Here is a 27,867-nt window from a genome sequence, read left to right as displayed (position 1 = left end):
ATGCTGTGCAGCAGTGTGCACAGATTTAAAGGGGACCAGAATGGCAAAATAAATCTGCTGGGGGGGGGGGGGGGGGCAAAGAAATATGGTACTGTTTGACAGGGGGATGGGATCTAAGAGACATCCCTGCAAAGGATCACACAGGATCCAGCGCTGCACATCATCAATCATAGGTAGCGTGTGTATGTGAAGCTGACGTTTGGGAAATGCCTCACTACTTATGATTGGCGTTGTGCAGAATGTAAATTTACACACCCCTGATACTACCTTACTCTTTTTAAACTTAGGTAAAAAGTATACCACTGCAGTGTGACTCTCCTGACACTCTGACGCTGAAAAAAACTGCATTCATAACCGTACCGTATTTCCCTACTACTGGTATCCCTAATGGCATTAAAACAAAAGCGTACAGCATATACAGCTGCTTTCAAGTTGAAGGTTGTGGAATATGCCAAGCAACATGGAAATAGGGCTGCAGCAAGGCATTTTGGAGAGCCACCAACAGAATGCACAACACGAGAGTGGCGAAAAATGGAAGAAAAACTCAAGACATTATCAAAAACAAAATGCAATTTTCGCAGCGGTATTGCTAAATGGCAGGTGAAGGAATTTGTACTTAATCATAGAAAAGCTGGTATTGCTTTATCAACAAAAATGATCATTATTCAAGCAGTGAAAATCAGCAAAGAGTTGCAAATACATGATTTCAAAGGAACAGCATCATGGTGCCAAAGATTTATGAAAAGGCATGAGCTTCGGATGCGAACAAGAACCAGGATTGCCCAGCGTATGCCAGATGATTATGAAGAGAAGATAATAAATTTTCATAACTTTATTATCAAAGGAAAAGACAAAATTTTGAAATTGGTCAAATAGGCAACATGGATGAAGTACCACTCACCTTCGATGTTCCTTCAAACAAAACCGTGGAAGCAAAAGGTGCCAAGACAGTAACAATTAAAACTTCAGGGCATGAAAAAAATCATTATACCGTGGTCCTTGCTGTCACTGCAGATGGAAACAAGCTGCCACCATTGGTCATTTTTAAAAGGAAAACTTTGCCTAAGGAGAAAATTCCAAGTGGCATACAGGTGCATGTTCATCCCAAAGGTTGGATGGATGAAGAAGGCATGAAGCTTTGGATTAGAAATGTGTGGGAGAAGCGCCCAGGTGCTTTGTTAAAGAAGCCATCCTTGTTAGTACTGGACTCATTCAGATCTCATCTTACAGAACCAACAAAGAGAGAATTTCAAATGTGCAAAACAGAAATAGCAGTCATTCCAGGAGGACTTACATCACAATTGCAGCCATTGGATTTTTGCATTAACAAGCCCTTCAAAGCCTTAATGCGTGAAGAATGGAATAAATACATGTGTGATGAAAACCAACATGAAGTTACGAATTCTGGGCGAATGAAAAGACCTGGCATTTCAAAAGTTTGTCAGTGGATAAAGACTTTGTGGGACGCAGTTAAAGAATATATTGTTATCAAATCTTTTAAGAAATGTGGCATAAGTAATGCTTTGGATGGTGAAGAAGATGAGCTGATTTATGAAGATGGTAGCAGTGAAAGCAGCAGTGTTCATTGCGATTTTGAAGATAGCAGTGAAGATGAAGAGTTTCTTGGTTTCCCAGATAGCGATTTCTGAGTAAACTTTTGTAAAAACAGAATATCCAAGTTTCTTTGTTAAAACAGTTGCTTTTACTGTCCTTTTACATTATTTACCTTATAAGTGGTAATAATATTAATTAAAAAAAGTTCTGAGCTACCCTTATTTTGCTTCAAAGTTCTTTATTTGAAATAAAAAAAAAAAAATCCTGAAATTTCTCTCTTAAAATGAAGGTGCGTGTTATACGCCTGTGCGTGTTATACGCCGATAAATACGGTATGTTTTTGCATTGCCACCTCCCAAGATCCATCGCTTGTTATTACGTTTTTTCGGTGGCAACTAAGAAAAAATTAGCAATTCTGTTTTATTAAATAAATGAGTTTTTTTTTACCACTTAATAGTCCCACAAGGGGACTATAACAGACAGCTTTTTGATGGATTTTAAAATACAATGCATTATCCCTATAGTACGTTGCATTTTAATATCAGTGATATTCTGACATTGACCACAGGCTGCGCCAGAGAGGAAATTACTTAAGGCTGGCCTTTGGGTGTGCGGTCCTCCTGTGGAGATACTACTTTAAATTACGGTATATGACTTTTTACGCTTACATTGCATTTATTATCATTGTTGAGCCTTTGGTAGGATTTTATCATGTCCTTCTACCACTTATATGTGGCTTGCACATGCACTTTATCATGAGATCTGTTGCATTTTACTAAACAGTTATTTACACGATTGATGATATATGTAAAAGTGTGTAGGAAGACTGAGCACTCGCCAGCTGGACCAATTAGACACCAAAAACAGATAATATGTAGCAATATAATTTATTGTTTATGTATAGCCCTAAATCTAAAATACAGTAAGATCAATAACAATATAGCACCTAAAAAACAATTAATATTCAAATGTGATAAATACACCTATAGTATAATGCAGTGGTATAAATAAGGTGGTATAAATATAGCTTGAGCAATGCTAAAAGTCCTAAAAGAGAGGGCAAATATTAGCAAAATATATAAAAGCATATATGGGTGGTTGAGATACTCGGTATATATTTGGTAAACTACTGATCAGTTCAGGGAATGCGCCAGATATAGTATCTGAGTTGGGATATTCAGTGAATATACGGTAAATCACTGATCAGTACAATGAAGTTGTCCCACGAGGCTCACTGTATCAGATTCGGCAGTACCTGGGTCTAGTCGCTTGCTTGAGGTAGTTCGGATAATCATGTAGCTCTCAACATGAGGAATCTTCTGGTGATGTTCACCGATGCTGCAAGCCTGGACCTGGTTAGTGATTAGCAAGGTGTTTCCTCCACACTAGCAAAAAGTTGCAATTCCGGCAAAGTTAAAGTCCAGTTGTCGGGATGTTGGGGTCTCGTAAGTGTTCATCAGCTGATGTCCGAGGTATACAGCAACCAAACGCGTTTCGGGGTCCTTTCCTGGCCCCTTCCTCAGTGGTGGTCTGTAAGAGGGTTTTGACCCCCCTTTTTATACCCAACATCCCTTAAGGTGAGCTGAAGCAAAAACAAAGATGTGGATTTTGAATCTGGTCACATGGAAACTCTGGCATGGAGCAGTCTGAGTCATTGTTCTTTTTATAGGAGAAAAGTATTTTCAAGTATTATGCTGAGAGTCAGTTTTAGCGATCCTATTGACTGGCGTTTCTCAATTAAGTCCCGTTCTTATTATGCAATCATTTTCATATGTTTTATCAATGCAGTTTTAAAAACGCAGATGCGGTTCCTTCAATGCATATGCATTTTGTTGTCCCCTATATTTATAGGTGCAAGTTATATTGGTTTTCATTAATTTTACATCTTACAATACAATATATAATTTTATATATAAATATAAGGATAAAAATTAAAAATAAAGATAGAGATATATAGGTATATAGATAAGAACAATTAAAATATATATATGCATTTTTTAATAAAAAATATAAAATATTCGATAAGTTAAAAATATGTATTCATTACTTCTATGTTCATAAAATGCTAATGCTTACCATATATAAAGGCACAGGATATGTCAGTTTCTGTCAGTTCTATGTTTTTAAACTACCATATTACAAAAGATATAAGGAAGATGTAACAATATTTAAGGTGTGACAATATTTAATTAAAATTATGCAGACTTTATTGAAACTGTATTGAAACTATAGTCATTGTTCATTATTTCTGACTTATTTGTATACAAAACATAAAACATATGAAAATGATTGCATAATAAGAACGGGACTTAATTGAGAAACGCCAGTCAATAGGATCGCTAAAACTGACTCTCAGCATAATACTTGAAAATACTTTTCTCCTATAAAAAGAACAATGACTCTTTGTTTTTGCTTCAGCTCACCTTAAGGGATGTTGGGTATAAAAAGGGGGTCAAAACCCTCTTACAGACCACCACTGAGGAAGGGGCCAGGAAAGGACCCCGAAACGCGTTTGGTTTCTGTATACCTCGGACATCAGCTGATGAACACTTACGAGACCCCGACAACTGGACTTTAACTTTGCCGGAATTGCAACTTTTTGCTAGTGTGGAGGAAACACCTTGCTAATCACTAACCAGGTCCAGGCTTGCAGCATCGGTGAACATCACCAGAAGATTCCTCATGTTGAGAGCTACATGATTATCCGAACTACCTCAAGCAAGCGACTAGACCCAGGTACTGCCGAATCTGATACAGTGAGCCTCGTGGGATGCCACGGCTATACTCACATCAGACGGCAAATAACAGGTGTATCATATCCACTGACTGTACGTCCATCTGGTCACATTGATCAAAGTATCTTATATGAAGTAAATTGATTCCTCCAAATACAGGGACACTTACCCGCTTTGACTATCGGACATTATATCTGGCGCATTCATTGTACTGATCAGTGATTTACCGTATATTCACTGAATATCCCAACTCGGATACTATATCTGGCGCATTCCCTGAACTGATCAGTAGTTTACCAAATATATACCGAATATCTCAACCACCCATATATGCTTTTATATATTTTGCTAATATTTGCCCTCTCTTTTAGGACTTTTAGCATTGCTCAAGCTATATTTATACCACTGCATTATACTATAGGTGTATTTATCACATTTGAATATTAATTGTTTTTTAGGTGCTATATTGTTATTGATCTTACTGTATTTTAGTTTTAGGGCTATACATAAACAATAAATTATATTGCTACATATTATCTGTTTTTGGTCTCTAATTGGTCCAGCTGGCGAGTGCTCAGTCTTCCTAAACACTTTTATATATTATTCTATTTATGACTGGGTGAGTCATATCAGACTTAGTAGCACCCATTTCCACAACCGTATACAGAGTGAGCCACCATACTTTGATTATATTCTTCTTGATGATATATGTACTTGTAGAACTGCTACTATTTACCTGCTCATTCGCAGTTTGCACTTGCACTTTTTATATATGCCATTTTTTGCCTCCATTGATGAAGATATCCATATTTTTCAGATTCATGCAATAGATTCTTATCCTCAGGCTCCATTTTTCGTCACTTGTCTTACCAAACTCTCCCAGGGTTATACCGCACGTTAGTCATTAATTTGTCTGTCATCTCGTACTGTATGTTTTTGAATCATGGATTCCAACAAATATTATTTTTATAGCTTATCAACTCTCAGTGTTCGTTTATAGGTTTGCCTACATGAGGCCCCAGCCAGCCTTCACCCACATTGACACTCCGCGATCGCATTTACGGGGTGCCGATGGAAGTCAGCACTTTGCATGCGGCAGGCGCCACTGCCCGTGGCATGTAAAGTGTTAAACAGCCCGGATAAGCACTCCTGCCAGTCCGGGCTGTTAGAGCCGGGCCCCCACTCCCCGCTGCAAGTAAAGTAGCATCACATCCTAAGGCCCCTTAGGGTGGTCACTAAGGGTTTAATAACCCCATTGATAGCATGTCAAGGCGTGTAGGTAAATTTATTTATGCACATGTAAGAAATACAGATTAAGACTACATGCACACGACCGTGCAGTTTTTTGCGGTCCGCAAACCGCAGATCTGCAAAAAACGGAAGCCGTCCGCATGCCTTCCGCAATTTGCGGAACGGAACGAGCGGCCATTGATATAACTGCCTATTCTTGTCCGTTTTGCTGACAAGAATAGGACAGGTTATATTTTTATTGCGGGGCCGCGGAAGGGAGCAACGGATGCGGACAGCACACGAAGTGCTGTCCGCATCTTTTGCGGCCCCATTGAAGTGAATGGGTCCACGCCCGAGCCGCACAATGTGCGGCTCAGACGCGGACCAAAACAACGGTTGTGTGCATGAGGCCGAATACAGAATTTTAAGAATTTTTAGGAAAATGATGTAAGCCATATATTGTATTGGTATCCTGTTCTCAGCAACTTCCTGGTAATTAGTGCCTATACTTGTCCTCTCAAAGCCAGTGTGAGCGAGTACTGTCTATCCGCACAACGGGCCATTAGCATCAAAGGTAGTGTAGTGGGGCAGGAAAATCCCAACATTCCAGCTGCTTCTATCAGTCTTCAAGAGTTCACTGGAAATTGCTAGAAAACCATAAGGAAGAACCAAAAAGATGTGTCCAAGCCATATTCTAGACAATGCTAGGACTGGCTGTTAGGAAGGAAGGAAGAAGCGAAGAGGCAGAAGAGAGAAGGAGAAGAGAAAAGAAAAGTGCTACAGAAGAGGAAACCTGGAGGGGCCAGAGCAAAGACCGGAGAGCGGGGTGGATAAAAATCAATTATTTAAAAAAATAAGAAGAAGAAGATATTTTTTATTTAAATCTGATTTTTTTTTTATATAAAATGCTTTTTGAGGAAAATATATTACCATACAAAGGTTATTCCGTCATGAAATAAAGATTAGTTTTTTAAATGATGTAGAATAAGGCTGTATATGTTTAATTTTTTGGGTAAATAAATTCCATTAATCCATTCACAATGTCATGCTCTTCCAGAGGTTTTTGTAAGATTATTGGGCAGTTTCTCTGCCTACAAGATATTATCACAGATGCTTGGTTTACTTTTGCAGTTCTCAAAACTGAATTGGACTCAGCAGAGATCACATGCCTCTTCTTCACAGCAAAAATGTTATAACATGAACAGAGTTGAGAAAAAGACCTTAATCCTAACTTCTACAAACCTATGAATGCAGAATCAACCTAATCAAACTAATATGAAAAGTTGTTATTATAGAAATCTTCATCTACTTGCATATTATAAGTTATACCAGCAAGAATTAGTCTTTATGTAGAAAACTAGGATTTAAGTCAAGCCTTACTGACTAGTGATTTAAATCAAATCCACCCTGCTGGAGAGACATGAGAAGACCTCTGTATAATAACTACACTGTACTGTAGAGGGATAGGAATTTGTGGTTTAGTTACCAAATGGACTTGGGAGTAACTTTATTATTAGTAGTAATTGTTAGTTATTGTTTTTGTGTACAAGTCTCTCCGTATGTGATATTTATGTTTGTTCCTTTATACTCTCATATATACTCATCAATAATAATAATAATATCATTATTCCCACATTGCACAATATATACATTTTTTATTTTATTTGCATAAGCAGAATCTTAGAGACCTCTCTGCGTTACTTAGTGGTCATTACTCACCTGGGCGGTTATCTGCAGGAATGTCCTCTGTACTCTGCTCATCGCCCCTCACATAGGTCTCTGTAGGATTAATATTGTTCAGATCTTCACCCGGATTCACAAGCTGTGAAAGAAATATTGTAGAAGTCATCAGACGGTTGGAGAAGTCGTGTGGAAGGTTTTATACGACCTGAAAAGATCAGTAATTAGAATGATGACCAAAAATGACCGGACAGCAGGAGTTATCTGACCCAAATATCTGCAGGTCTCCTGTATAAATCCAATCTGATTGCTTCATTATTCCAACCAGTTTACAATGCAGGGAGAGGAGCCCTTATATTACATCCTTAACATTACATTGTGTGTATAACATTACATTGTTTGTGCCCCTGTTGCCCTTGCTGGCCGCCCCAGGGATGTGAAGTCGGTAAGCCAAAGTTCTTTCTGCCCATGGCTTGTTTACCTCCTCGGAATGGACATAATCATCTGCTCTGCTGCAGCCAATGACTGGATTCAGGGGTAACATGTCCACAAGAGACACATCCCCACTAAAGCCAGTCATTGGCTGCAGTAAAGTAGGTGACCATGCCTGTGCCGGCGAGGGAGCAAACAACATTTCCTGGAAGATGGACACACAGGAGCTGGCACACATAACCAGAGCTAAGAGTAGCAGGTACATATGACTCTTTCCATAGTAGAGGCTGCGGGCACATGTGAAAAGTTACTTATTCCGGGACAAACCCTTTAATGCTGTCTTCCTGTTCTATCTAGAAGTTTTGGGATGACTGCAGGCATGAACATACTGTATCTAGTATAAGGGACAGCGGAGAACACAGGAGAGGTGAGAACTGATTATCTATCACCACTAGAACACGCTGCTTATCACTGTATATAGTATAAGGACAGGAGAAGTGAGAACTGATTACGATTATATTATAGGATTATTATTACTATTATTACTACCTTCCAAAAGCCACTGTACTTTTTTGTAACAAACGCTGCACGACTAGACTTATCGCATGCATCATTCAGGGAGCATGTGTTATTTCTCCCAAACACAAAGCAGCCACAATGTTCCTGCAATTGTCTCTGACCACCTTGCCCAGTTGGAGTTAGGTGAGGAGACAGCCAGCGCGGTTGTTTGCTGCTTGATGCACTTTAGAAAGTATTTGGCTATGTGGCTACTATCACCCAGGGAGATCAGCTCTAAAACGGCATGGCACCACTTCTCATGATAGGAAGAAGGGGGAGTGAGAGCGATGTTCTGCCCTGCTTCTGTTTGGGAAAGGAGGATATCCATGGAGGAGGCCGATTAGTGCCTGGTGTCGGAACAAACATGGAGGTGTCAATAGGACTTGGCATTCTTGCTACAGAGCTGCCTCGCTGCAAAAAACATTGATCTAATGGGATGTGAAAGGCATGAAGTCCGTAACCGTTGCTCCAGGTGTCCATTGTGTGCACCTTGCTGCACAGCTAGAATTGCAAGGAGTGGCCTACATTCACCGCCACTTGAGAGTACAAAGCAGGGATGGCTTTTTTTTGACAAAATACCAGCTACTGTATATAACTTCTAGTGAGGCTGAGCACATGCCATTAGCCCCCTAAAGGCAACAGAATCCACAAAGTGGTACCACAGAGACTGCACCACCAGCAACTTGTGCAAGCAGAGTTGTTTCTTGGCCACACATTACATTATCGATGGCTGATGGTGGGACAGAATAGGAGGAGGCATAGCCTGAGCAGGAGAAGCAGTAACCGATGATGACTTGGACACAGTACTGCACATGGATGCCACCTGGCTGCCACAAAGGAGACCGGGAGAAGGAGGAATCTCTTGTTGTGGTAGCTGGCAGACACCTCTGTCACTCCCATGGCTTATTGTAATCTGGCAGATCTTGCACAGGGCATTGCTTTTGTTTTCCAGCACCGTGGAGAAAAACTGCCAGACAGGAGACACTTGCACACTCCACACAGAGCTAGCTGCAGCCAGGCTTGTTTTAGGTCTGGCACGTTTTCAGCCTGCGACCACAGTATCATCAGCATCACCAGTTCCCAAGCTGACAATACTAGAAGCAGATCTGGCCCTGGAAGGTTTTGGGAGGTTCTAACTGTGAATCTCCTCCTCATGGTAGTCTAAACACTGAGCCATCCAGTCCACAATTCCATCCTCTGTGTCCTCAATAATATTAGGAGCCAGGGAGAACTGTGGCCAACTACTACTACTCCTGGCAGGTACTGATACTGCTGGTACTCCATACATTCTGACTCTGGGAGGACGAGGCATGGGTCTTTCGTTTTGCACTCTTCCATTTCTCAGACATTTTATTATGAGGCCTATAAATGAAAAGTCAGGGATTTGGTACACACAGATTATTTAAACAGTGCAAGCAAAATGGCAAGTGTGGTTTTTGTAAAGCAAAATGGCAAATGTGTTTTTTGTAATTTAACCCCTTCCCGACATGTGACGTACTATTACGTCGTGGAAGTCAGCGACATCCCGCATTTTGACATAATAGTATGTCATGGTGATCTGTCGGGCACCGGAGCGGTGCGCGCCCAATCACTGCAGAGGTTCAGCAGTCCCTGATAGCCGGGCCCCTGCTGTATCCTGTAAAAGCCGATGCCGTCGGATTAACCCCTTCTATGCCACGGTCCACGCTGACCGCGACATAGAACGGGTTTGTGTTGGGTGACGGAGCGCATCGAGTTCCCGCACCGAGTTCCCGCACCGCTGTGTTGGGGACCCGATGTGTGAGAAGGCAGCCCGATGCCATGCAGAGGATGCCCAATGCCTTGCACAGCGCCGGGACCTGCCTTCTACGGATGCCCAGGAGATCCAGCCTCAGGCCCGTCTCCTAGACAACCTGTTAGTGTATGACTCAGTGTAATCCACTAACAGGCAATGCATTATAATACAGATGTATTGCAATTCATTACAGAGGGGATCAGACCCCCAAAAGTGAAAGTCAGAAATAAAGTTAAGAAAAAAAGAAAAAAAAAAGAAAGTGTTTTTAATTTATCCACCCTGTCCGATAAATGCCATAAAGATAAATAAAAAACGGTGTAAAAAAAGCTATTTTTGTCACTTTACATCACAAAAAGTGCAATACCAAGTGATCAAAAAGGCGTAATGTCCCACAAAATGGTATCAATAAAACCGTCACCCTATTTAGCAAAAAATGAGCCCCTACATTAGAAAATAGCAAAAGAAAATTAAAAAACTATAGCTCTCAGAACACGGAGACACTAAAACCTCATTATTTCAGTTTCAAAAATACTATTATCGTGTAAAACTTAAAGAGATTCTGCAATTTGTTTAAACTGATGATCTATCCTCTGGATAGGTCATCAGCATCTGACCGGCGGGGGATCCAGAGGATAGATCATCAGTTTAAACAAATTGCAGAGCCCCTTTAAATAAATAAGAAAAAGTAGACATATTAGGTATTGCTACATCCATAATGGTCTGCTCTATAAAAATAGCACATGATCTAACCTGTCAGATGAATAATGTAAAAAATAAAAACAGTGCCAAAACATTAATTTTTGGGTTACCTTGCCTCACAAAAAAAACATAATATAGAGCAATTTAAAATCATATATACCCCAAAATAGTACCAATAAAACTGACACCTTATCCCCTAGTTTCCAAAATGGGGTCACTTTTTGAAGTTTCTACTCTAGGGGTGCATCAGGGGGGCTTAAAATGGGACATGGCATCTAAAAACCAGTTCAGCTAAATCTGACTTCCAAAAAACATATGGCGTTCCTTTCCTTCTGCGCCCTGCCGTGTGGCCGTACAGCAGTTTATGACCACATATGGGGTGTTTCTGCAATCCGCAGATTCTGGGTAATAAATATTGAGTTTTGTTTGGCTGTTACCCTTGCTTTGTTACTGGAAAAAGTGGATTAAAATGTAAAATCTGCCAATTCAGAAATTTCATCTCCATTTTCCATTAATTCTTGTGGAACACCTAAAGCAGGCATCCTCAAACTGCGGCCCTCCAGCTGTTGTAGAACTACAACTCCCACAATGCCCTGCTGTAGGCTGATAGCTGTAGGCTGTTCGGGCATGCTGGGAGTTGTAGTTTTGCAACAGCTGGAGGGCCGCAGTTTGAGGATGCCTGACCTAAAGGGTTAACAAAGTTTGTAAAATCAGTTTTGAATACATTGAGGGGCGTAGTTTCAAAAATTGGGTAATGTTTGGGTGGTTTCTTTTATGTAAGCCTCACAAAATGACTTCAGACCTGAACTGGTCTTTAAAAAGTGGATTAAATTAAATTTTTTATCTTAAAAATATTTGCTTCTAAGCCTTCTAACGTCCCCAAAAAATAATGTCATTTTCAAAATGTTCCAAACATAAAATAGACATATGGGAAATGTAAAGTAATAACGATCATATGAGGTATCACTATCTATTATAAAAGTAGAGACATTTGAAAATGTGAATTTTTTTTAAAACTTTTGGTAAATTTGGGATTTTTTCACAAATAAAAGGTGAAATATATTGACTCAAATTTATGACTATCATGAAGTACAATGTTTCACAAGAGAACAGTCTCAGAATGGCTTGGATAAGTAAAAGTGTTCCAAAGCTATTACCACATAAAGTGACACATGACAAATGGCGGGCAGAAGGGGGAAAACTGGCCCGGGGTAGAAGGGGTTAAAGAAAGTGGCACAATTAAATGTCTCTCCACTTCTACAAGGTTTAGACTCTAGTGTAATGGATAATGTAGAGATGAGATCTTCAGCAGCATGATATGTTTAGGGACATACAGAAGACAAGGAGGAGCAGCTGGTGGGGAGGGAGCTCTCCAGAGGGATCTGATAAATGATGCTGTAATCTTGTAGATCACAGGATGTCAGCCACACAGGAGAGAGACAGCAAGCCTCAGACTGGAGGTCAGACTAGAGATCACATGACCAGGTGTCCAATATCAAAGGTTCAAAATGTATGGAGGCATCTGAGCAGCTAGAACATTGTTGGCGAGTTAGAATTATATGTGCTGCTGAAAATAATCCTATATAGCTTTTCCAATAATCAACTTCCAATATTATCAGGGGCGTAGCTGTAAGGCAGGATTGGGGAACCTCTGGCCTGCGGGACCATTTCATGTCCCCTGCCAGTACATCTTGTAAAAATGCTAATTTCTGTAACTTACCCCTAAGTCACTTATATCTTTGACCAAATATAGCCGTCAAATTTTTAAGTTCAGAATTTTGTATGGCCCCCGAAGGATGTTACAAATATCCAAATGGCCCTCGGCAGCAAAAAGGTTCCCCACTCCTGCTATAAGGGGTGCAGTCGCTACTGGGCCTAGGAGCATGAGGGGGCCCAAAGACCCTAGTGCCACATAAGAAGACACTGGTACTATACAAAGTTCATGCAGGTCAAGTTACATCTCTGGCTGGAGGGAAGGGGTAAGGTCACAAGAATTTAGCTTGGGGCAGGGGATGCAGTTTCAATTTTTGCCTCAGGCAGCAGGAAGGCTATGTGCTTCCCTGCCCCTGGCCACAAAGCACTGAGGGAAGGGGGACCAAGCTGAACTCTTGCACCAGGGCACATGAGCCTTTAGCTACGCCCCTGAATATTATATTATACTCTATGCAAGTAAGAAGGAGGATGACTTGCATCTACATGTGCTAGAATAGAATCCGTGGTATGATCTTGGTACTGCCATTCTGACAGTAAGGAGACACCAGGAGACTGCAGCCTAGACTACAAAACCTTTACGCTGGGTTCACACCTGAGCGTTCTGAAAGGAGCGCTCTGTATGCGCGATTGTACCGGCGTTTGCAATCGTGCATACAGAGACAAGCGAACGCCCATTGTCGCGCGTTCCCGAAAGTCTATGTACGGGAACGCGCGACAAAACGCCCCAAAGAAGCTCAAGAACTTTTTTGAGCGTAGGGCGTTTTTCAGCGCATTCAAACGCACTGTAAAACGCTCAAGTGTGAACCAGGGCCATAGGGAAGCATTGGTTTTCATGTGTTGAGCGTTTTACAGCGCGTTTGAACGCGCTGTAAAACGCTCAGGTGTAAACCCAGCCTTAAAGTTAATGATGCATTTATCTCCTGATGTTCATGTTCAAGCTGACAATCCGAGCACAACTTTGGTTGACATTTATTATTGCATGGTCCCGGCCTAAGACCTCTCAGAAAACTGTTGTGCCACTCTTGTGAAACCACAAAAGATCTGCAGCAGTTGACAGAGAAGGCCATTTAAAAAGTCTATATAGGCAGAAAATAGTGAGAAGATCCAGACAACATGTAACGTCTATGGTCAGCTGTAATCCTGCCATCTCCATCTTTCTCATTATACAAGGATAAAACATATAATACTGGTGGATAAAACAAGACTGAAGACAAGATCTTCACAACCTTCTACAGATCATAGGGGACATTTCATGAGACCTTATGTCCATCTACCTGATCATCCTGTGGGACATTGTGATGTTCTTCTGACCCATCCTGTAGAAGAGGAGAACTGGGACATCTCTCCGGTGTTCTTATCTCTTCCTTATCTGTAGGAAACACATCCAGTGACTGAATTCATTCCTTACATACAGATAATGAGAGGACGTGTGTATCTAGTCATGTCTATTACCTGGTGATGTGAGGGGCCGGTGATCCTCCATCATGATGCCCTTATATCCATCTACCTGATCATCCTGTGGGACATAGTGATGTTCTTCTGAATTATCTTGTGGAAGAAGAGGACTGTCTGTTGTTGTTCTCTCTTTCTTAACTGTAGGTTTTGCAGAATCATGATTAGATCGGATGGTCAGATGTTGTCTTAGTTATACATCTTGGGGCACATTTATTAGGACCGGTATTTTAAATGCAGGTCTTAACAAAGCCCTAAGCTGGCGGTGTTTCTGCTAAAGATATGAAGAGGCGCAGGCCTCTCCATAACTTCAGGGCTTCCAGCACCAGTTCTAAATGTAAGACAGCTTCCAAGCGGTCTTACATTTAGACCCTTTTTTACACCTGAAACATTTATAGAAAATGCCAGCCTGTTCCCTTCCTCGCCGAGAATTGTAGACCTGCCCCCCCATTGCACCGAAATCCGCGTCTGAAATACGTCTAATTTAAGGCTTATTTCATAATAGTAAAGGACCCCCTTGTGTTTACACCTCATAAAGAAGCTTAGCCAAAGAGTTCATCACCATTTTGAAGTGAATACTGAGTACTTTTAGTACTAACTACTTTTGCTGAGAAAACAACATTGCTTACCGGTAATTGTTTTTCTCGATACCCATGACGGCACCCCATGCGACCAGGGACCTTCTATCCGGGACAGGAAACCTGAGAAGATAAAAGGTTCACACCCCCGCCAAGCACCAGTGATAGTAATAAACAGTACTCCGGAGGTGAATACACATAAGAAAGAGGGAGAGATCCAATACGGTACATTATATCTCTTCAATACTCAAGAGAGAAACTCTCGGAAACCTATAAGGAAGTAGCGGGCTACTCCGTATATAACATAATAAAGGATAACTAAAAAGGCTTTTTTTTTTTTTTTTTTTGGGGGAAGGGAAAATTTTGGGGGTGCCGTCATGGGTATCGAGAAAAACAATTACCGGTAAGCAATGTTGTTTTCCCCTCACCAATGACGGCACCCCATGCGAGATAGACTATTAATGAGAACTAAGGGGGGACAACCGCCTGAAGCACCTTCCTACCAAATGCGGAATCCGCGTGAAGTTGGAGCCTGTAATGCTTTAAAAAGGTATGTTGAGAGGTCCAAGTAGCTGCTCTACAAATTTGAGCCAGGGAGGCATCCGCCTTCTCGGCCCAGGACGTAGCTACCGCTCGGGTGGAGTGGGCTCCAAACTCTGAAGGGGGCGAGAGACCCTGCGCTAAATAGGCTTCGGAAATGGCCCTTTTAACCCATCTAGCAATAACTGCCGTGGACACTTTCCGCCCCTTATTCCTACCCCAAAACTGAATAAGGAGGTTTTCTTCCAACCTCCAGGCCGAGGTAGACTCCAAATAAGTAAGCAAACATCTTTTGACGTCCAGGCAATGATACTCCCTTTCTAAACTATTAGAGGGATTAGGGCAAAAGGATGGAAGGACAACATCCTGACTTCTATGGAAGTCCGAAACCATCTTTGGCTGGAAGGACGGGAGGGGCCTAATAATAACTTTGTCGTCCAAGACCTGGGTATAAGGAGGAAAAGCCGAGAAGGCTTGAATCTCTGAAATCCTCCTAGCTGAAGTAATGGCCAGTAAAAAGGACATTTTAAAGGAGAGCATATCTATGGGTATGTCCGACAAGGGCTCAAAAGGTTTCTGTGACAGGGCCGTCAAGACCGTGTTTAGGTCCCAAGGAGGGGACAAGGGTCTTATCGAAGGGCGGATCCTGGAGGCTGCTGACAGAAACCTTTTAACCCAAGATGCAGGGCCAGCTGGGAATCGAAGAAGTAACGCAAGGCTGCCACATGTACTCTTAGTGTGGAAGCCCTAAGCCCCTTATCCAAGCCAGCTTGTAAAAAGTCTAGGACCCTAGAGACATTTGGAGGAGAGAAGGGGGTCAGGGTTGATCCCTAAAAAGGAGAAGACTTCCCAAATCTTATTATATTTTCTGGCTGTGGTGGCTTTCCTACTTCCCAAAATGGTGGATACTACAGATTGGGACAGACCCCGACCTAACCAAATCTCCCTCTCAGTCTCCATGCTGCCAGATGCAAAATTTCTGGATTGGGATGCAGGATCGGGCCTTGATATAATAGATCCTCCCAAGGGGGCAGAATCCAAGGGGGGGCTATTGCTAGGTCTAGGAGGCAGGAGTACCAGGACCTTTTCGGCCACACTGGGGCAACTAGGGTAATTGTCGCTTTCTCCCTCTGGACTTTTTTCAGGACCTGCGGAATTAGGGAAAAAGGAGGGAAGGCGTAACCCTCCTCCTGAGACCAGTTCTGTGCTAATCCGTCTAAAGCTGTTGGATCGTCCAGACGATTTATGGAGAAGAACCTTTCCACCTTCCTGTTCTTTCTGGAGGCAAATAGGTAGACCGTGGGGAGGCCGAATTTCTGCGTTAACTGGGAGAAGACCTCTGGGTTTAGGCACCAGTCTCCCTGTTTTAGCTGGGTGCGAAAATCGGCTACTATGTTCTCTTTCCCCTTTATGTGGACTGCCGACAGGGATAGATGTTTCTGTTCCACTAACTGAAAGATCTGGTGACAGAGTGTTGCCAGAGAAGGTACCCTTGTTCCGCCTTGATGGTTGATGTATGCCACTGTTGTCAAGTTGTCCGAGTATAGAATTATGTTCCTGAAGGATATGTCCGGAGCTATCGCTTTTAAGGACATTTCTACTGCTTTTAGTTCTTTGAAGTTCGAGGTGGCTTTCCCGGTATTCAAATCCCACCTCCCTTGCCAACCTTTGTTCTCCGAGTGGGCCCCCCAACCCCACGGGCTGGCGTCCGTTGTTATTACTATCGGATCCTGAAAGGACCATGGTACTCCTGCTGAGAGATTCTCTGTCACAGTCCACAAAAGAAGAGACACTCTCGCCTCTGCGGATAAGTGGAAAAGCCGGTCCAACGACTGCTTGCAGCCGTCCCATTGGCGCAGGATGCATGACTGTAGCTTCCTTGTGTGAGCCTGCGCATATAGGACCACTGGAAAGGTTGCTGTCAGGTGGCCCAGCACTGCCATTGCCCTCCTGAATGAGCAGATGTAGGATCTGAAAAGATCCGAAACATGCTCCCTGATGGAGAATATCTTGGCGGACGGAAGGAAGGTCTTTTCTACTCGGGAGTCTAAAAGGATGCCTAAAAATACACAATTCTGAGATGGTGTTAGGCAAGACTTTTCCCAATTTATTTTCCAGCCCAGGCTCTTTAACAGGGCGCAGGAAACTCCGATGTTTTGAATCAAGCCTTCCTTGGTCTGGGAAATAAACAGGAAGTCGTCTAAGTATGGCAGCAACGGAACCCCTGACAACCTTAGGAAGGAGGCTACTTCCGCAATCACTTTTGTGAAGATTCTGGGGGCTTGTGAAACCCCAAAAGGCAGGGCTCTGTATTGCAGGTGCAGACATTCCCCCTGAACCCAGACTGCTGTCCTCAAATATTTTTGGGAGGATACATGAATTGGCACGTGGTAGTACGCGTCCTCTAAGTCCAGAGTCGCCATCCAGCAATTCTTTGATAGGAGATCTATGGCCGACCTTATGGTCTCCATGCGAAATCTCTTGTAGCTGAGGAATCTGTTTAATTTCTTCAGGTTTAGGATTACCCGGAAGGAGCCATTGGGTTTTTTTACTAAAAAAAGAGGGGAGTAAAAACCCCTGCCCCTCTCTGCCTGCGGAACCGGGACAACCACCCCTTTTCGCAGAAGCAGCAGGACCTCTGACTCTAAGGCCTGTCTCTTGACTAGATCCTTAGGGTAATCTGTCAGTATTAACGAATCCTGGGGACGGGTCAGAAGCTCCAGCCGGAACCCCTCTCCAATCCCTCCCAGGATCCAGCCGTTCTTGGTTATCTTTTTCCAGGCTGGGAGAAAGAGAGATAATCTTCCCCCTACCTGGGGTTCGGCGTCATTGCTTATCTTTGGGTCTTTGATCTTGGGGTTTAAAAAGGAAACCTCCGGATTTCTTAGGAAATTTATCCTTCTCCCTTCTGTCATACTGCCTACCCTTTTGCCTTTTACCTTGGTATCTACGAAAAAAAGAGGGGCGTTGAGGAACTGGAAAACCCTTCTTCTTGTCTGAGGCTTTTTCAAGTATATCGTCAAGGGAAGACCCAAAGAGCCTGTCACCCTCACAGGGGATAGAGCATAATCTCGCCTTTGAACCCTGATCAGCTTTCCAGGACTTCAGCCAAATAGCTCTTCTAGCCGCATTGGACATGGCGGATGATCTGGCTGAGAACCTAACTATATCCGTGGAGGCATCGGCTAAAAAATCGACAGCCTTAAAAAAGGTAGGGAGGGAGGCCAAAACTTCTTCTCTTGGCTTCTTCTCACTGAGATGCTGTTCTAACTGTTCCAGTCAGATATGCAGTGACCTAGAGACCCATGACGCTGCAACCGCCGGTCTCGAGCAGGTAGAGGATGATTCCCAGGCCTTCTTTAAATAAAAATCCGCTTTTTTATCCAGAGGATCAGACAGGCTACCCAGGTCATCAAACGGTAGAGCAGACTTCTTGGCAATCTTCGCCACCGGAGCGTCAACAGTAGGGGCCTTGTCCCAACAGGCTGCTACCTTCTCATCAAAGGGATATTTTCTTTTAACGGAGCTTGGAATAAAAAACTTCCTATCAGGATTTTTCCATTCCTTTTTAATTAATGCCTGAACATTCTCGTGAATGGTGAAAACCCTCTGCTTTCTGGGACCTAACCCCTGAAAGGCAATATCTGCTGTAGACTTAGCCTGTTTCACCTCCTCTAACTGCATGGTTGCTCTGACTGCTTTAAGGAGGTTTTGGGTATCTTCGGGCGAGAAATAGGAACCCCCTGTTTCTTCCTCTGCTGACAAAGTAGCGTCATTAGAGAGTAACTGGCCTGCTTCTCTTTCCTCCACGTCAGAATGGTCTATATCCGAATCCCTAATATCCGGAGACCGCGGGCGATTCTTACTCAAGGATTTTAAGGAGGCTTTCACCTCAGATCTTATTAAAGATCACATATTCTTGGAAAGGCTCTGGGACTCCTCCGCCACCAACTTATCGATACATGGGGTGCATGACAGCTTAGAATAGGAGGAAGCTAGGGGGGCCTTACATCCTGCACACTCCTTATGCTTCGTTTTAGAGACCGCTTTTTTGGGGGTCTTTGCCACCTACACAAATCAAGCAGATAACACCCCATTAATAAGAAAAAGATACATCTCACCAAAGATCCTTTTTAACCCCCACTCCTCAGGACTGGTACCGGACTAGCGGGCCTTGAGGGTTCCGCGCGTCCGTCTGCAGGCTCTGACATCTTTGCCGGAAACAAGGAGCCTCTTCAGCACCACACTGTGTGCCACATCAGCCGGCTGGGTTCCCCCCCTTTGCCCCATTTATATTTTAAAGGACGCGCCAGGGCACACAATGGGGCTTTACCCAACTTCCGGGTCAAGCCCCCCCCCCCCGCGTCGGGGCGCGCGCATGCGCAGACGCCCCCTCCGACGCCGACAGGAAGACGGGCAACCCGGGAGCAAGGAGGGAAGCCGCTTGAACACGGCCACAGCGGCTCCCTCAGGCCAGCGCCGGGATGTGGGGGAAGAAGCCCAGACTGTAGGCAGCAGCCCCGAAGAGCATAACGCCACCTGGGGGAGGCCACCCAGCGGATAAGAACCTGGGCCTCCCCCCGGCTGCAGGTGAGAACCAACGTGAAGCTTCCCAGGGACTTCCTATCCGGAGGACAGGAAACCTGAACTGGTGCTTGGTGGGGGTGTGAACCTTTTATCTTCTCAGGTTTCCTGTCCCGGATGGGAGGTCCCTGGTCGCATGGGGTGCCGTCATGGGTGCGGGGAAAATAGAGGCCTTTAAGTAATTGGTAATGAGAGGACGTGTATTTAGTCATGTCTATTACCTGGTGATGTGAGGGGCCGGTGATCCTCCATCATGATGTCCTTGTACAGATCTTTGTGTCCTTCTAAATACTCCCACTCCTCCATGGAGAAATAGACGGTGACATCCTGACACCTTATAGGAACCTGACAACACAATGATACAGTCATCACCCAGATCCTTTCATAGCGTTCCTGTATAATGTCCCAGCATTCCCAGCAGTGTCACCTCTCCAGTCAGCAGCTCAATCATCTTGTTGGTGAGTTCTAGGGTCTTCTCTCTGTTGATTTCCTCATGTATCAGGAGGTGAGGTGGAGGCCCCATGATTGGGCTCAGGGTTCTTCCCCATCCTTCAGACACAGGGTCCTGACAGCGCTCATTAGAGGTCTTCTTCACTACTGTGTAGTCCTGGTTATGGAGAGACACAGTAATAACTATCACTCCATACATCTCCAGAGTCCCTCACCTCTCCAGTCATGTCCATCTGTTAGTAACATAGAGAAGATGATGCAATGTGACATCATCAGAATCTCTCACCTCTCCAGTAAGACAGAAGAGGATCTCTAGGGTGAGATTTATTATACTCTCCACCATCTTGTCCCTGTCCATCCTTGTTGGGTCAATCAGGAGAAGAATCTTATATAGAAGATCTCCACTTAGCAGATCCTATTATGTAGGAACCTGAATGGAAAGAAGATGAGACTATGGAAAATCATGAAAAATACAATAACTGGATAAGGGGTGGGCGATATGGCCTAAAATCTATATTGTGATATAATTTTAAGCATGTGCGATATATATCGCGATATATTGTTTTCTATATTGGGGGGGGGGTTAAACTTTTTTTTTTTTTTTTTTACTTTTTATTTAATAACTAGTAGCCTCCTTAAGGGCTAGAACCCTTGTCATATTCACCCTAATAGAGCTCTATTAGGGTGAATAGGACTTTACACTCTCCCTGCTGCCCTGTGCTTTCTGCACACAACAGCAGGGAGCTAACCATGGCAGCCAGCCTCTCATGTGCCCCCCAGCCTCTGATCAGCCCCCCAGCCTCTCATGTGCCCCCCAGCCCCCTGCATCCCCAGTATCAATCATTAGAGGCAGTGGCCACAGAGTCCCCCTCCACCCCCCCCCCCATCATTGGTGGTAGTGGGCAGTTCTGATCGGAGCCCCAGCAGTGTAATGCTGGGGCTCCGATCGGTTACCATGGCAGCCAGGAGTCACGCTACTGAAGTCCTGGCTGCCATGATATGTTAGTGAGCAGCATTATACTCACGTGCGCCGTGGCCGCCGGGCGCTCCTTCTTCTCATAGGTCTGTGCGGCGCATTGCTAATGCTATAAGCATTAGCAATGTGCCGCACAGACAGAAGAAGGAGCGACCGGCGGCCACGGCGCACATGAGTATAATGCTGCTCACTAACATACCATGGCAGCCAGGACTTCAGTAGCGTGACTCCTGGCTGCCATGGTAACCGATCGGAGCGTGCAGTCATAGGGGCCGGGATATGTCCGGCACATTCATTGGTGGCGCAGTGGCCACAGTCCTCTGTTCTTATTGGTGGCCAGTGGCAGCCGCGCACAGTGGGGAGGGAGGGACTCCCTCCTTCTCCACTGTGCCAGCTCAGGATAACATGGTGCGCGCCGAGAGCGATCATTCACTTCCGCTCCGTGGTCATATCGCGGTCCGGCGATATAGATGATATGCACAAAATCCATATCGTGGCACTAATTTATATTGCCTATATCGCCCACCCCAACTGGAGATAAGAGGAGACATCGAAGGAGATAATAAAGTGTAGATGTTGTGTTCTCTCTTTTTATATGGATCAAAACATGTGTGAGGTCAAGGCAGTTTCATGATAGGTCATAAAATCCAATATATATAATATACAAAACATAAGTTGATCAACAAGTCATAAAACTGGGAATAAAAAATATGGAATAAAATGCAGACAAACCTGCAGAGCGAAGTAACACCCCGGAATGAAGATCATATTAGCCCTTTTACACTACATGTGTCTACTTTATTCTAGATTTCCTTATTCCCAGTTTTATGACTTGTTGATCAACTTGGATGTTTAGTATTTTCTATATATTGGATTTTATCATCTAGATCATTTGTAGGTTTAATTTGTTGGTTTATAGAAAACCGCAGGGTGTGCATTGTGAATGACTAGAATACTACAAGAACAGCCTGACACGGTCCGGCCCAGGTTCTGATATCAGCGCAGCTCCGTATAAGGAGCGATTGGTCCCTCATTTTTATACTATTGCAACCCCTGAGGAACAAAACGTACAGTTTGGAAATGCGTCTGGTGTAACTGCGGTATTAATCCATCGAGTGTAATTGCAGCACCAACCTATTGAGAGGAATAAACTTATCCTTTATACCATTCCGGACACTGAAGCAGCAGAAGTCGGTGTTCCCGTATCCCTACTACACACGTGCAAGTAAGTGTGCCAGCACACGGGAGAACTATAGGAACCAGCAGTGCATCAAGATCATACGTGAGCGGAGGTCATCAATATCTGATCGGGGGATGGGAAGTCCGACACCCGGCACCCCCAGCCGATCAGCTGTATGAAGAGAAGGTACACGCTGTGCGCGCCTGCCGCCTCCCGTCTCTCTTCCTGCTTGCCATAGACATGACAGCGGCGAGCAGGACAGGAGACGGCGCGCGCCTTCTCCTCATACAGATGACCTGTGGGGGTGCCAGATGTCGAATCCCCGCCAATCCGATACCGATGTCCTATCTTGAGGATAGGTCCTCAATATTAAAAGCCCGGAGAACCTCTTTAAAAAGCAGGTTTGGGAAATTTGCCTAAAAATTATAAGAATTATTTCTAAACTTCTAAGCCTGTTCCGCAGTTTGTCCGTCATTTCACCATCACACATAATAAAGATGGCGGTTTGATACCTACATGGTGTAGAGAGGGGTCTGCACGGCTGATCGTGGAGAAGACTTCTGGAGGGTCAGGATGCGGACTCTGACACCGGAGGGATTGAATTAAGAAATCCAAGGAATTCCAGAATCTCTCCCTGTTTCCCTGGGTCATTCTGCCCTTCTCCAATATGGAGCATTAAGGCCCTTTCATACGGGCGAGAATTCCGCGAGGGTGCAATGTGTGAGTTGAAAGCATTGCACGCGCACTGAATCCGGACCCATTCACTTCTATGGGGCTGTGTATAAGAGCGGTGATTTTCACGCATCACTGCTGCATTGTGTGAAAATCGCAGCAAGCTCTATATTGTGTGTTTTTCACGCAACGCAGGCCCCATAGAAGTGAATGGGGCTGCGTGAAAATTGCAAGCATTTGCAAGCAAGTGCGGATGCTGTGCGATTTTCACGCATGGTTGCTAACATGCTTATAAGGGAAAATAATAGCATTCTTAATACAGAATGTTTAGTAAAATAGTGATGGAGGGGTTAAAAAATAAAAAAAACTAATAATAAACTCACCTTAATCCACTGCCTGGCATGTCTTCTCTTTTTTATGAAAAGGACCTGTGGTGATGTCATCAAAGGTCCTTTAGCTGGGTCCTGAAGAAAGTAGAAAGAAGAGGATCCGCTAGGCGATCAAGTGGATGGGGCCAGTTAAATTTGTTTATTATTTTTAACCCCTCAATGGACATTTTACTAAGCATTCTGTATTAAGAATAGTATTATTTTCCTTATAACCATGTTATAAGGGAAAATAATAAAATCTACACAGCACCGATCAACTAACTTCTGTGAAGAAGTTCGGGTCTAGGTACCAAACATGCCGATTTTTCTAATGCACGTGCAAAACGCATTAAAACGCTTTGCACTCGCGCGGAAAAATCGTGCATTTTCCCGCAACGCACTCGCATCTTGTCCGGCACTTACACGCGACGCCCGCTTGAAAAAGGCCTAACACTCCTCCTCGTGTGCGCATGCGCTGCACTCTGCTTGGTTCCACCTTCCCTGTGCTGGTGTGGTGAGCACGAGACCACCGATTCCTGTCCCGCTTGCCTGCCTGCTTCCTGTGTGTCCTCTTGTCGCCGGGGACAAGGTTTCCTTCCTTCCTGTACGAGCATGCTCCACATGAATAAGTGGTGAGTATTATATTATACACGGATATAAAAGGCTTCTCACACACAGCAGCGCCAACCCCAAAGATGAAGGCAGCAGCTGAAACGCGCGTGATTTTACTATTGTTTATGTCACTTTACTTGTGAATTTCCTTTCGCCGTTCTATGATTTCTGTCTCGTCAGCGCCTCACACTGGAGACCTGCGCACTTCTTCTCCGTTATTAGTAATTCTCTTTTTATTTATATCTTTCTGGGGCCGTTATATCATATTTGTGGTCAAGGCTGCAGGAAACGAGGAACCTGACTGGAGGCCAGGTGCCTATCTGACTTACTAACCGAAACCTAGCTAAGATGGCTGGTGGAGTGCCCTAAGCCATGAGCGAGGGTATGCCTATAAGGAAGCATACCCTGGGACATATAGAAAAATGGGGAAGGGTGGGTGGGGCAACTAAAATGCATGTGCACAGGCGACTGGTAGGCGGGGAATATAAGGACCTTACGCCCCTCCCACAATTGCAGGCTGAATACTCAGCCTTCCCTATTTATCATATACGAGTTACCGGCTTCACACTGCCCCCCGATAACAGTGACGTCCGCAGCGCCCCCCGATAACAGTGACATCCATCGTGTGAAATGAATTCGGCCACTGATCTCACACTGCCAACACACAGAGGGTGATGCCCCACATCATATACATTTCAGTTCAGCCCGGCCCAAATTCATTTAACCCTTTAAAAGCACAAATTACTGTCCACTTTGCAGCCAGTTCTTGTGCCCAGAAACTGTTTGGGCTGAATTCACCTGCATATGGTGCGGGCACCACCTCTGTATGTCACCAGCGTCAGATCAGTGCCCGAATTCATTTCAATCTTTAAATCACACTTTTCTGCCCATTTTGTGCCCGTCTTTTGTATTTTAATGCCGCTTTCATCCGATTTCCCCTCGGGACGCTCACTGCAACTTCTGAATAAGAAACCAACTTCAGCCCCGTGTCCTGTATTTATATATCCTTGGGGGTGTGATCCTCTTCTTGTAGGGCCACTCATTTTATCCAGTCATGTTTTTAGTGATTGTTAGAAAAGGATGAATTCTTATGTTGTGGGCGTTCCAGTCCCCTGCTCCAGTCCACGTCTCTGAGATCTCCTGGATATGTCTTCTATATAACGCCCCGTGCTCCAGTCCACATCTCTGAGATCTCCTGGATATGTCTTCCATATAACGCCCCCTGCTCCAGTCCACGTCTCTGAGATCTCCTGGACATGTCTTCCATATAACGCCCCCTGCTCCAGTCCACGTCTCTGAGATCTCCTGGATATGTCTTCTATATAACGCCTCCTGCTCCAGTCCACGTCTCTGAGATCTCCTGGATATGTCTTCAATATAATGCCCCCTCCTCCAGTCCACGTCTCTGAGATCTCCTGGATATGTCTTCTATATAATGCCCCCTGCTCCAGTCCACGTATCTGAGATCTCCTGGACATGTCTTCTATATAACGTCCCCTCCTCCAGTCCACGTCTCTGAGATCTCCTGGATATGTCTTCTATATAATGCCCCCTGCTCCAGTCCACGTCTCTGAGATCTCCTGGATATGTCTTCTATATAACACCCCTCCTCCAGTCCACGTCTCTGAGATCTCCTGGATATGTCTTCTATATAACACCCCCTGCTCCAGTCCATGTCGCTGAGATCTCCTGGATATGTCTCCTATATAACGCCCCCTGCTCCAGTCCACGTCTCTGAGATCTCCTGGATATGTCTTCTATATAACGCCCCCTCCTCCAGTCCACGTCTCTGAGATCTCCTGGATATGTCTTCTATATAACGCCCCCTCCTCCAGTCCACGTCTCTGAGATCTCCTGGATATGTCTTCTATATAATGCCCCCTGCTCCAGTCCACGTCTCTGAGATCTCCTGGATATGTCTTCTATATAACGCCCCCTGCTCCTGGCTTTTGTTGCACCTGAGGAAGGCCGCCCTTGAAATGCATTGTATACTAGAACCAGCCTCTTGTGATTTGTATGTTATGTTATTATCTTTAGGCTGGTGTCCTGCCCCAGAAGCTGCGTCTTTACCTCCTGCTTCATGTTCTCTGGAGTTTGTAGATTAGGCTGAGTTCACACTTCAGTTATTTGATCAGTTATTTCCATCAGTTATTGTGAGCCAAAACCTGGTGCGGGAGAAACCACAGAACAAGTGCAGATCTTCCCATTACACCTGATCTCTGAGTCGCTTCACTGCTGGTCTGGGCTCAATAACTGAAGGAAATAACTGCAGTGTGAACAGGGCCTTAAGTGTGGATGTTGCTGTGTATCTCTGTGGCTGTGGAGCCTTATATGTGTGGCTGTGATGAGTGTTCCACTTACCTGGGGGCAGGCGTGTCCTCCTCTGACAACCCTTCACTATGGAGCCTCCTGGGCTGTAATTTCTTTCTACCACCATGCAGGAGTCGGGCTCCAGGAGAAGGTACAGGACCTGTGATGATGTCATGACCATGTGTGGGAGGAGTCAAGCTGTGCTGCAGAAGAAGTTCCAGGACCTGTGATGATGTCATGACCATGTGATCAGGTGTGGGCTGAGTCAGGCTGTGCTGCAGGAGACGGTACAGGACCTGTGATGATGTCATGACCATGTGATCAGGTATGGGCGGAGTCAGGCTGTGCTGCAGGAGAAGGTACAGGACCTGTGATGATGTCATGACCATGTGTGGGAGGAGTCAGGATGTGCTGCAGGAGAAGGTACAGGACCTGTGATAATGTCATGATCATGTGTTCAGGTGTGGGAGGAGTCAGGTTATGCTGCAGGAGAAGTTACAGGACCTGTGGTGATGTCATGACCATGTGATCAGGTGTGGGAGGAGTCATAGAGATCACATGACCGGGTTTATCTGCTCTGTGTATGAGACTCTGCTGTGCTGTGTGGAATCCCAGTCTGTATGTAGCAGAGCTGTAAGCCTGTGTAGTTCACCCGTGGGTGTGCCTTAGAAGTGGAATAGTGGGTTCAGATCTCTCTTTGCTCTGGTGAACTCCCTTTTTTCTTCCCCAATGCTCAGACACAGTTTATATGAACAATGGGCCCGTTTATTTTTAACAATGTGACCCTAAACAAAATAATGGCAAGCAGTAAAACTTGCACAGAATATTACTAGTCATGCAATGTGCGGTCAAACAGCTTCTTGCACAAAATCTCAATCAATTACACTTTTCTCCACAGGGTGTCGCTCTCTAACAAGTTTCACTGCTAAGATAAACTATGGTCAGAATAAAATAAAAGTTAGATATTGACTCTAATCATATAAGAATACAACAGCTGAGTATATTAAACCCTGTATAAAGCTTCCAACGCTTAAATATACACAAAGGAAACACAAATATAGTCCCAGCGTTAGCAGAAAAGAAAAGGGACAATAGTTGGCAGCTGCATGCGTTGGGGCCCGTCTTCTCGGTTAAATATTTATAGCAATGGCGGACAGTGTAGCTCACTTGTGCAGGAAAATCCTTAACTGGTGTCCAAGTCCAGAACCTATGATTCCCTGCACTTTACTAAGTTATATAATTCAGAACGGGGTCCTTAGGCTGTAAGCATTTGTCTTGTGAAGATTTCAATATCAGCATGAGAAGTATACACTAGCAGAGTCCACACAGTGTCTTCCAGACAAACAGCTTGTATAACTGCAGCTGGAGGTGAATGCAGGGTATTAGTTTGGGTTGATCTCACACTCTGCTGGATGCAATGTTCATAATACTTTAATATGGTGTGCAGATCTGTTACCTCTGAGAGCAGAAAAATGCAGCAGCTCACTACCATTCAGTCTTTCTCCTTCCAAGAAACAATCCACTCTCTCTCTGGTCCCAATGCAGTATACTGCTTGATCTTCTGTCTGGCCAGACAATCCAGCAACTCTATATTGAACAGCATACACTGCTTCCTTTCTTCCCAGCACTTATTTTACACCCCACAAACCCTCCTCCTCGGGAACTGTCCTCTCCAAACTTGGTTCCTTGTGTGAAGCAGCAATCTTTCCCAAGAACACCCCTAGTGGGCAGAACTGTGCACTACAACTAATGAGGGAAAGAAAAGAAAAG

General features: G+C 44.3%; 1 long non-coding RNA gene and 1 pseudogene across 1 annotated transcript; both read right to left on the bottom strand.

Moving 5' to 3' along the window:
* The window catches only part of LOC122940393, a 459,251-nt pseudogene that overhangs the window by 264,614 nt on the left and 166,770 nt on the right, over positions 1-27,867 (bottom strand).
* On the bottom strand, positions 20,080-26,262 carry LOC122940479. Its single transcript, XR_006390303.1, has 3 exons — positions 26,149-26,262; positions 20,266-20,409; positions 20,080-20,136 (listed from the first exon to the last, which is right to left on the bottom strand). It is a non-coding gene; the product is annotated as an uncharacterized LOC122940479 (long non-coding RNA).

Source organism: Bufo gargarizans, chromosome 6 (assembly GCF_014858855.1).
Source record: "Bufo gargarizans isolate SCDJY-AF-19 chromosome 6, ASM1485885v1, whole genome shotgun sequence".
Lineage (NCBI taxonomy): Eukaryota > Metazoa > Chordata > Amphibia > Anura > Bufonidae > Bufo > Bufo gargarizans.
Note: the sequence above shows the minus strand (reverse complement) of the source record. Positions and strands in the feature narration are given on the sequence as shown.